This window comes from Rana temporaria, chromosome 1, assembly GCF_905171775.1.
Source record: "Rana temporaria chromosome 1, aRanTem1.1, whole genome shotgun sequence".
NCBI lineage: Eukaryota > Metazoa > Chordata > Amphibia > Anura > Ranidae > Rana > Rana temporaria.
The window spans coordinates 560,642,466-560,654,597 of record NC_053489.1 but is presented as its reverse complement, the minus strand read 5'-3'; positions in this window follow the sequence as shown (position 1 = coordinate 560,654,597).

Below are 12,132 nucleotides of genomic sequence, written 5' to 3'. Positions count from 1 at the left end.
ATATTGAATCTAATGAAGACTGTTGCTGAGAAACATTTTATATTCCTGCATACTTATGTCTGAGTTAATGAGGATTATTGTTTTGAAATACCTCCATTGGTTAAGGCCTTAATTGACCAGGTAGATTCTGTGATTTTTCATGTTGGATGAGGAATATCCGCCCCAGCCAGCCAGCATTCACCCCTAGCCCCCTGCACATGAATAAATGCCCATCCCATTCCTACCCTATACCCCATTCATACCCTGCCCTATACCCTATCTGGATGAAGAGATGACTACAGGTTTTACATGGAAATCTTTGTTGCTCATCCATGGGAAGTGCTGAGATGAGTAAAGGCGGACTCCTGCTGGAAAATATTCCTGGAAAGACACCTTGAGGGTTAGCCATGACGCACGCCCAAGGTCCCCGAAATTCCAGTGAGCATCACAAGAGAGATATCCAGATACGCCAGCCTGAAGACCCAAGTCTATCCCAATGCATCTGTCTGTGGATATCGAGTTCTATCTATCAAAGAAGCAGGGTTTTGGGGTAGAAGGATCTCTGTAAAATATGGATAAACACAGAATCTAACCCAAAGTTTTGGGAAAAGTTTCAGCGAATGAGAATTATAATGTGGACATTTCCTTCCCTTTCATGAATTTATTGGATATTCAGAAGTTTTTTCTTTGGGACTATTTTTTATTTTGGCCTAAAGGCTATCATGCCCCTCCCACTTGCTTTTAAGGACTGTCACACCCCTCCTCCTTTGTATTTCATGGACAATTGCTATGAAGCTGAGATTATCTGCTTATTGTTCTATATTTTTACACAGGGCTGGTGCAAGGATTTTTGACACCCTAGGCGAAACCTAATTTTGCCGCCCCCCTTGGCTCCACCCCTGACCCCACCCCCTTTTCCCTGCCCATGTACATCCCACCTTTTTAATGACCGCTACTATTTTGCATGCAACACTTTGCTTGACCAGGTAATTGTGGAAATTTTACAATTTTGCCCCCAAACCAGCTTTTTTATCAAATAATTCAAAACAATAAACCATAAAAAGGTAGATTTTATTTGTAAACATTTTCTCACTTGCAAAATATAACATAGAAGTATTGCGCATGTATCAACTGGCAACAAGACTCACAAGAATAAGATAGATAAATAACATTATAGAAACATACCATTATAAAATAAACACTACGAGACAGGAGAGATATTATAACATTCCAATATCTCTAACGTCTCTCAATAAATTTGGTACAATGTAAAAATAAACTAAAGTAAAGTGCAAATTATAAATTAAATTATATTGCATAAGAACTTATAACATTGTAAACCTAAAAACAATAATGAAAGTGCCAATCTTTGAACTCTGTGCTCTTCGAGCATCTTTTAACTAAGGCTATTGGGTCTACAAAAAATTGACTTTTCTTGCTTTAGCATTAGCAAACTCCTTCAACAATATTTCAAAGTCAATCTCTTGAGCAATGGCATTCTCAATGGACAGAGTGGCAAGACCCACCAGCCTTTCTTGCGACATTGATGAACGCAGGTAATTTTTAATGATTTTTAATTTTGAGAAGCTTCTTTCACCCGAAGCCACTGTGATGGGGAGTGTCAACAGTATGCGAAGTGCTATAGCTACATTTGGAGCAAAACCATTCTTGACTGCGTAGCCCAGAACATCAATTGGTTTCATGCCTGGTGATACAACAGGAGCCAAGACAATTAGCTATTCACACAGCTGCACTCCATCAATATCTTCATCCTTGGTCTTTACATCAGTTAAGACCTCTTGTAACTCCATACAGCTCTTCAAGATTTGCTCCCTATTCACGTCTTTAAGTTTCCTCATGTCATACAAAAACTGAAAATAGTTGCTATGGCATTTAAGCTGTTCAAATCTCTCCTCAACAGATTTGATTACAACATCCAAGATAGTGTAGAAACAATCAACTTTAAACCGTTTTTGGGGATCTTGGATAGGATCATCTTGTCCCTCATAGGGAAAAATACTTTTCTTTTTTCTCTGCACTGTAGAAGGGAACACAGGTTCAATTTCCATTTCCAGTGCCATTGTTTGTGCTTCTGTGAGTAACTCCTCAAATCCATTATCAGACCGATACGTTTTTAAGTAGGTTTTGCTGGATTCCAAAAGCTCCACAACATCTGGCAAGTAAATTGTTTGACTTTGAAGAAGTTTGCTCACTTCATTAATGCTACTTAATACTGTATGTTATACCATATTACCGTCAAACACAAAAATGTAAAGCTGTTCAGCTCTTTTGCCAATGAAGCAGCCTCGGTTCTTGCAAGAATAGCAAATGTTGGGTCTTCTTCAATTGCCATCAGTGTGTCATATATTTAAACTATTTGAAATCTGAAAGGACAAATGGCATCAATTCTACTTGACCATCTTGTAGTTGATAGTGGCTTCACCGTCAGCCTACTGATGTGCTTCTTTAAGATGTCCCACCGATTTGTTGAGCCAGACAAAAAAACATATATTTTCTGCAAAGTACCAAAAAATGAACTGGCTTCCCTACAACACATAGCAGCATCATTTACAACAAGGTTTAAGGAATGAGCACTGCAAGGAATATAGAATGCCCGTGAATTCAAATCCTTGATTCTCTTCTGAACACCAGAGTGCTTCCCTTTCATGTTGGACCCATTGTCATACGCTTGGCCTCTCATATCACTTAATGGTATGTTCAGTTTCTCAAGCTCTGCCAGAATCGATTCAGTCAACATTTCTCCAGTTGAACTATGAACTGGGATGAATCCAAGAAACCTTTCTTCGATTTTCACTTCAGGGCTTGCTGTTATTGAGTCCCCCTGTGTGATTGACACAAACCTAACAATGACGGTCATCTGTTCCACAAGAGCAACATCTGGGGTGCAGTCAAGAATGATGGAATAGTACTTGGCATTTTTTAATAGGAGAAGAATCCTTCTGATTATTTCTTTAGAAATAAGGCCAATCAATTCATTTTGTATATCCTTTCCCAGGTAGTGGCAATGAATTTCTGAATTTGTAATTTTTTGAAGGTGGTTTTGCATCACTGTATCAAATGTGGCCAGCATTTCCACAAGTTGCAAATAATTTCCATTGTTTGCACTGTAAAGTGTGTCATTGCTTCCTCTGAAACCCAAGCACTGCCTACCAAGATATTGGACGATGGCTACAAGGCGCTGGAGAACACTTTGCCAGTGCTGAGTTTCGGTTGTTAATAACCTCTGGTAAGCCTGGTCAATGGTTTTTCCTGATCCAAGCCTCAGCAATAGCTCATTCCACCTTCCCACAGAAGCAAGATGATATGCAGACTGTTCGTGCGCTGTCAAAATATGCGATATATTTTTCCAGTCATCGACACCTCCAGCAATCAGACTTGTTTCTTTGTTTGCAAACAGTTTGCAACAAAAGCAAAACACTTTGTTGAGCTTGGTAGAGTAGATTAGCCAATGTCTTGTCTGCACTTCTCTATTTCCAGGGCGGCGTTTGTAATGGACTGCTGTAAAACGTCTATTAGATGCATCCCTGGGACATGCAAACCGTTTGTTTGGTTTTGCTGGGCCTTTCATTACGATGGTATACCGACATGATGTAGTGATGACATCTGGCCAATTCGCTGGATCAGAGAAATCCAGTGGTAATGAAGTGATCTCTAGTAGTGTTGGCGATATTGGAGAGGTCTCTTCTTCAGTATCTGTGTCACTGTTCTCTTCAACAGATTGCTCACTAATAGTTGTCAATGCTGAAGCACCCACTGTCATGGTTGTTGAAGGTCCTTCACCGCTATCCATATGCACAGGATTGTCTTCAACTTCACAAACTGGTTCTGGTTCATCATCCTGAGCTTGTGTGGATTTCTGTTCCTGGTCAGCACTGAAGAATTTTTTTAACGATCCAGCCATTTTTTGGTCCTCTTCTTCTCTGATTTTTCTTTTCCTTTTGAAAGCCGCACCCGACAACTTCTTGCGTGTAGGTCCAGACATTGTATAATGTGAATCAATCCACTGCAGAAATAAACTAACAATTAACCCCTGAATGACAAATTGGGTTTTGGTTTTGGCTCTTGTCTAGGACAAGAGCCATTTAAATGGTTTTCACTAGTGGTGCAAAGGATCGTCATTGATCCGTGATCCGTACCAAAAGATATTGATCCAAACCGCACACACGTGATCCGCAGATTGATTTCTGAAATAAAAAGTTGTGCGCATGTTCAATCCACACACAGCGTGGTCATAGCGAGCGGATGAACGGAGGAGCTTGAACGCCCTGCGTAATTTAAATCCCCTGTATGGGAGCATTTTGGCTTCCCTGTCAAATAGAATGGTGAAGGAAAGAGGTTAGTGGATAAAACCATGATGGTGTTTGGTCACTGTGGCACAAGAAAGCCATATGACAGTGGAAACGCATTAAGCATGGCCACGCATTTGAAGCGACAGCACCCCGGTGTTTCACCAACAGGAGTGAAAACGAAAGCTGCTTATCACTGCAGAATTTAAGCAACCCCTTGTTGCACAATCAGGCCGGGCTAAAGCCATCATAAACGCTATCGGTGTTTATAGGTGCAGACATGAGGCCATATTCGGTTGTGCAAAACAAGGGCTTTAAACACATGCTGAAAGTGCTTGAGCCACGTTACGACTTTTTTTTTTTGCTGATCCGAAAAATGATTCGATCCGTGACACGATCCGAACCTTACGTTTTTTGATCCGTTGCACCCCTAGTTTTCACAGTGACCACATGACTTAAAGCCAAAAATATTGGTTGATCCTAGTCTGTCTATCTTCCTAGACAAATAAAGCCCTCTTATCCACCTAAACGAATTTGGGGGCATATGGCTGAGGCTTGTCCAATCCTCTTTGCAATCTTGGACAGCCCGATTGGGGGAACCGTTTTGAGGGTGGAAGTTAAAGTGGAACTTTAGTCAAAAAATTAAGATCTCCTCAATCACTTTGGGCTGGCCCAATTTGCATTGAAAATAGGTGTCTTTATTGTGTACAATCCAGTAATATACTGTCTCTCCCACTCTGCACATGCTCAGTTGCTCAAAATTTTAGGCATCTTTACAAACTGAAGTATTTGCAGAGGCCTGCTGACAGCCTTGAAGCAGAATTAAACCCTCCTATATTTTACAGCCAAGGAAGCTGCTTCTGTTTAATCTACAACTGCCATGGTGCTGCACATGTGATCAGTAATGACACCAGCCATATGATGCTTTGACAGTTTGGTTGAGGAATTAAGCAAATGTGACATTTAGCAATCCCAACATTCCAGGAATATACGTTTTTTTTGTTTAACCATTAAATCGATGGGTTTAGTTCCACTTTATGATTTACATCTGCTCAGGGGTTCTGGGCTTCAACAAAATGGCAGCCTCTGGCAAGAAGAAACAGGAGCAATGCTGGATGCAGTTTACAGCAAAAACTGATTTTGGTAGCATAATTACTAATGTGAAATGTGTGTTCATTGCTAAAGAACATTATTTTTTAAAGCGATTGTTTACCCGCAGAACATTTTTTTTTTTACACCTGCAAGGGAAAAGCCATAATGAGCTAGTATGCACTGCATACTAGCTCACTATGAAATACTTACCTCGGATCGAGGAAAGTAGAACTTACCTGGTCCACGCTGAGCGAGATGTCATCTTGCTCCGGCATGTCTTCCGGGTATCGCCGCTCCAGCGCTGCGATTGGCTGGATCGGCGATGACAAATTGAAATCCACACTTAAATATGGACTATTAATTATGGTTTAGCATTTATTATTTTGTAATCTAGCACCGTATGATATATGGATCATTGTTTACATTTATGATATATTTGGCACATTTTACCAGCACTTTATTGCATGCAGTTTACAGCCAACCTATCCGCATTTAAATATGAACTATTAATTATGGTTTAGCAATTTATTTTCTAATCTAGCACCGTATGATATATGGATCATTGTTTGCATTTATGATATTAGTATCCATACACCCTTATATATTTATGCACCTTTAATCGTTTTGCATTTATATCTTTAGCATATTATTTATTTGATTTTCACTGCCCCCATATTTAACACATTGCACTTTCACTTGCGTAAGCAGGCATCTTTGACTGTAAGGGATGCCCATCAAATTCCATCTCACCAGTGCCCATCAAATGCAGCCTCATCTCTGCCCATCAAATACAGTCAAATACAGTCTCAGCTCTGTCCATTAAATACAGCCTCACCAGCGCCCATCAAATGCCTTCTCACCTGTGCCCATGAAATGCCATCTCAACAGTGCTCATCAAATACAGTCTCACCCAAAGTTCAACAAAATCCAGGCGCCTGGTCGCAATTGCGACTGGATTTAGCGACCTGGCGCCCGGGGAAGGAAGCTTAGGCCTGCAGAAGGCCGCAAACATTATATATATATTTTTATTCTAACTCCCTAGAGAATAAAATGGCGATCGTTGCAATACTTTCTGTCACACAGTACTTGCGAAAAGTGCACTTTTTTGGAGAAAATACACTTTTTTAAATTAAAAAATAAAACAGGAAGGTTAGCCCAATTTTTTTTTATATTGTGAAAGATAATGTTACGCCGAGTAAATTGATACCCAACATGTCACACTTTAAAATTGCGTCCGCTCATGGAATGGCGACAAACTCTTACCCTTTAAAATCTCCAAAGGCGACGTTTAAAAAATTCTACAGGTTGCATGTTTTGAGTTACAGAGGAGGTCTAGGACTAGAATTATTGCTCTCGCTCTACCAATCGCGGCGATACCTCACATGTGTGGTTTGAACACCGTTTACATATGCGGGCCCTGCTTATGTATGCGTTCGCTTCTGTGTGCAAACTCGGTGGGACGGGCGCGTTTTCTGGCTCCTAACTTTTTTAGCCGGCTCCTAGGCCCAGATTCTCATACATTAGCGCTGCTCCTGGGCAGCGTAATGTATGAGCTCTACGTTACACTGCCGCAGGTCTACAGGTTTAAATCCTGATTCTCAGAACACTTACCTGTAAACTTGCGGCGGTGTAGCGTTAGATTGCTCGGCGCAAGCCCGCCCAATTCAAATGGGGCGGGCACCATTTAAATTAGGCGCGCTCCCGCGCCGAGCGTACTGCGTAATTTACCCGACGTGCATTGCGCTAAATGACGTCGCCCCGACATCATTTGCCTAGATGTATACGTAAATGGCGTCCAGCGCCATTCACGGACGTCTTACGCAAACGACGTAATTTTTATTCAATTCGACGCGGGAACGACGGCCATAGTTAACATTGGTTGCGCCTGCTAATTAGCAGGGGCAACCTTACGCGTCGGGTACGCTACGCAAACGACGTTAATTCGCTGCGTCGACCTCGCGTATGTTCGGGAATCGCCGTACTTACCTCATTTGCATAGACGACGGGGAAAAGCGACGATGCGACACCTAGCGGCGGGAAAAAAAATTACTTTTAAGATCTGACCGTGTAACAGCCTTACGCTTGTCAGATCTAATGGGTACCTATGCGCAACTGATTCTGAGAATCAGTCGCATAGATACCCGGGGCCAGATGAGGTGTTACGACGGCGCTAATGGTGTTGCGCCGTCGTAACGCCTTTGAGAATCTGGCCCCTAGATTCCAAGCAAATTTGTCAAACCCTGGTCTCACCTATGCCCATCAAATACAGCCTTACCCACACCCAAATACAGCCTCACCCACGCCCCATCAAATACAGGCTCCCATCAAATTCCATTCCTATGCCCATCAAATGCCATCTCACCAGCACTCATCAAATACAGCCTTACCTGTGCCCATCAAATATAACTTCACCTGTGCCCATCAAATGCCATATCACCCGTGCCCATCAAATACAGTCTCGCCCGCGCCCATCAAATACAGTCTCACCCGTGCCCATCAAATAGTCTCAATTGTGCCCATCAAATACAGCTTCACCCACGTCCATCAAATTCCATCTCACCTGTGCCCATCAAATGCCATCTCAGCCGAGCCCATCAAAGACAGCCTTACCCGCACCCATCAAATTCCACCTCACCTGTGCCCATTAAATACAGTCTCACCTGTGCCCATCAAATACAGTCTCACCTGCGCCCATCAAATACAGTCTCACCCACGCCAATCACATACAGCCTCACCTGCGTCCATCAAATTCCATCTCACCCATCAAATATAGTCTCACCCACGTCCATCAAATACAGCCTTACCCACGCCCATCAAATTCCACCTCACCCATGCCCATCAAATACAATCTCACCTGCTCCTATCAAATACAGCCACACCGCGTCCATCAAATATAGCCACACCCGCGTCCATCAAATACAGCCACACCCGCGTCCATCAAATACAGCCACACCGCGTCCATCAAATACAGCCACACGCGTCCATCAAATACAGCCACACCCGCGTCCATCAAATACAGCCACACCCGTGTCCATCAAATACAGCCACACCCGCGTCCATCAAATACAGCCACACCCGCGTCCATCAAATACAGCCACACCGCGTCCATCAAATACAGCCACACCGCGTCCATCAAATACAGCCACACCCGCGTCCATCAAATACAGCCACACCCGCGTCCATCAAATACAGCCACACCGCGTCCATCAAATACAGCCACACCCGCGTCCATCAAATACAGCCACACCGCGTCCATCAAATACAGCCACACCCGCATCCATCAAATACAGCCACACCCGCGTCCATCAAATACAGCCACACCGCGTCCATCAAATACAGCCACACCCGCGTCCATCAAATACAGCCACACCGCGGCCATCAAATACAGCCACACCCGCGTCCATCAAATACAGCCACACCGCGTCCATCAAATACAGCCACACCACGTCCATCAAATACAGCCACACCCACGTCCATCAAATACAGCCACACCGCGTCCATCAAATACAGCCACACCGCGTCCATCAAATACAGCCACACCCGCGTCCATCAAATACAGCCACACCCGCGTCCATCAAATACAGCCACACCGCGTCCATCAAATACAGCCACACCGCGTCCATCAAATACAGCCACACCGCGTCCGATCAATCACATCAGTGCCAATTAATGCAAATCAAGCTCTGGGGGGGAGGGGGCAGATATTTTAATATACACATACATTTAAAAAAAATTATTGTTACCACATACACAAAAGTTTTACTTTACTCACCACACCAACTTGAACAGTGAACTCTGTGGTGGCTACCTGCCCTCCCTCACACCACCTCTGCTGTTGTACAGTGGCACGGTACCTCTTCAATGCTCCACCTGTCCCCCCAAGCCCGGGAGCCGCTAGTACCCATGATGCATCGCGCGGCATCAGGCTCCACACACTGTGACTGACAGGACTCAGGAGAGAGGAGAGGGGGGGGGTGCCGGGGGGCACTGTGCTGCGGACGGTACACCTCCTCCTGTCACACACAGACTGTCAGTCATTGTGGACAGAGAGAGAGCTGAGAAGGGAGGGGCTGCTGCTGCCTCATGTCAGCCGGCTCTTTCTGCTGAAAAGGAGGATCATTGCTGGACACGGACGGACCTTTGGTGACACAGGAGATGAGGAGATGAGATAATGACAGACAGTAATGTATGTATCACACATCACATGAAACAGCGGAGGGCGCCCAGGCTGGGGGGGGGGGGGGACCTATCTATGCCACTTGTGATACACGCTGATGTCACTCAGAGCAGAGAACTGGAGCCGCGTGGGGGGGGTGTTTCTGCCTAGCGGCGCTGCTTGACATGTCAGGGCTGAGGACGCTGCCGCCTACCAGCATTTTGTGGAGGACAGTGCGGGAGTAATAGCGGTCGGGCGCCTCTAGGCGACAGTGCGCTCTAGGCGGTCGCCTAATCCGCCTAGTGGTAGCGCCGGCCCTGTTTTTACATGCTTAGGATAATGATACATTTATGGGAAGTAGCCCAGGGGAATGTCGGGGGTTTCAGGGTTTCTGATTATCACGTTCGTGATAAAAGAGAGGATTGAAATAGAATGTATAAATAACTGACTTTATTTTTAAGTAGAAATTAACTTTTCTATATGTGTTTTGACATACTTATATTAGCTAACAGTTTGCATAGAGTCACACCCTGCTTCTGCTGAGTCATTGTGGTTAAATTCATGGAACAGCCTGATTGTATAAGCAAAGTCATCTTTTAGCCATTGTTAAAACTAAATTCAGCTGGTTTAAATCTTGATAAGAAAATACTGAGTTTGTAAAATATTTAGAGACATATGCATTAACACGCAGCCCCTCCTATCTTTCTTCTGCATATAAGTCCCTCTGAGAGAATAAACTTTAGAGATCTAATGAACACTTAAATGCTTTCTTGTGTCTCATTGTGATTTCTCACGGAATTCCGGGGGTTACTGAAATTTATCCCGCATTTACCTGAAGTACACCTGGGTGGCGGTATTACCTTTAACAGTCTCAGAATCAGTTGGCTCTGGAATTTTTTATAATATTTAATGGTGAACCCGTCTGGTCCAGGGCTTTTCCCTGTAGGTGTTTCTTTCAATGCTCTTATAATTTCCTCCTGCGTGATTACTACATCCAAAGCTGTCAGGTATTCTTCATGTATTTTTGGCAATTTCGCCTTCTTTAAATATTCTTGTATTTTTTCTTTTCTCTTTTCCTTACATATATCTTCATTTTTAATTGCATATAATGCACTATAGCAGTGTTTCTCAATTCCAGTCCTCAGGCCCCCCCAACAGGTCAGGTTTTCCATTATTTTGCACAGGTGATTTGATCAGTTTCACTGCCTTAGTAATCACCACAGCCTTTTCATCTGAGGGAAATCCTGAAAACCTGACCTGTTGGGGGGGCCTGAGGACTGGAATTGAGAAACACTGCACTATAGTATGCTTGGAATGCCGTGGCGATGTCTGCTGTTTTATTCACCATTTCTGCTCTTCCATTCTTTATCTTCTCTATATAATTTATTGACTTTTTACGTCCTAACATTTTTGCAAGATATTTTCCAGGCTTGTTTCCTCCTTTGTATCTGTCTTTTTTGAGTCTATTAAACTCCTTTCTTGTTTCCTGTTCCATGAGATCTTTCAATAGTTCCCTTTTTAATATCAGAGCTCGTTGGATTTCTTTTTCCGCATTTCTTTTATGTCTATATTTAAAATCGTGGATTTCTTTTAAGATTTTTTGCATATTAGTTTCTCTTTCTTTCTTTCTTTTTTTCTGGTACCAATGGCAATCAATTGGCCCCTAATGACGGCCTTATGTGCTTCCCATATTGTTGCTGAACATACTTCTGAGTCTAGTTTGCTATCCATGGTAAAGTTTAAATCTCCAGCCAGAATTAAGTAACCTTTCTTAAATTCACTCAGTTCCTTTAAGATTTCTAGAAAATATTTTTTCGGATGCTTATTTACTGTCCAAATCTTGCTATCTTCACCTTAATAAGAATTCCAAAGAATGCCCCATCTTAACCAATGACACCACCAAACGTCCACTTCACTCCCTTGATATCTCTCGCCTTGACTATTGCAACTCCCTACTCTTTTCTCTCCTTCCAAGAACTCCTGTTTGCTAGCTCCCTCAACACTTCCTCCCATGCTGGCCTCTGGCATTTCCCCAGGGGCTCTCCCATCCTCTCAAATTCCCTACTCCAATCTATATGGCTATTTCCCACTATGTATGCCTCAGGTGATCCCTGGAAACTCATCTCTTCAGGAAAGTCTTTCCTGCCATTACCTAATAGCTGAGCTTTTCCTTTCTCCAGCAACTCATCAACGGTACAAATACTACTACTTAACATGAGCTTCGGTTCCCACCTAAAGATCAAAAGATCTAGCACTAAGGCACATGCCCAAGCCTGTCCATAGCCACCAACAATAGCCTATCGGCACCCTGCTGGGACTGATCTTAAAATGGACTCATTAACATTCAGACCATATACGCTGCTATTGTGGTTTGTTATTTAATTTTTTATATATATTCTATATGTTTTAGCCCTATAATTGATTGTTTGCGCAGACATCCTAAACACTGTACCCCATCGCTATTTCAAGTTATCCCTATGAGATTTTTACCTTTTATATGAACTGACTCCTGCCATTGGGCTTTAGTTGGACTTTTATTCATATTTATTTATTTGTATGTTTGAATACTCATCATATTAATGGGACAGTAAGCCGCTA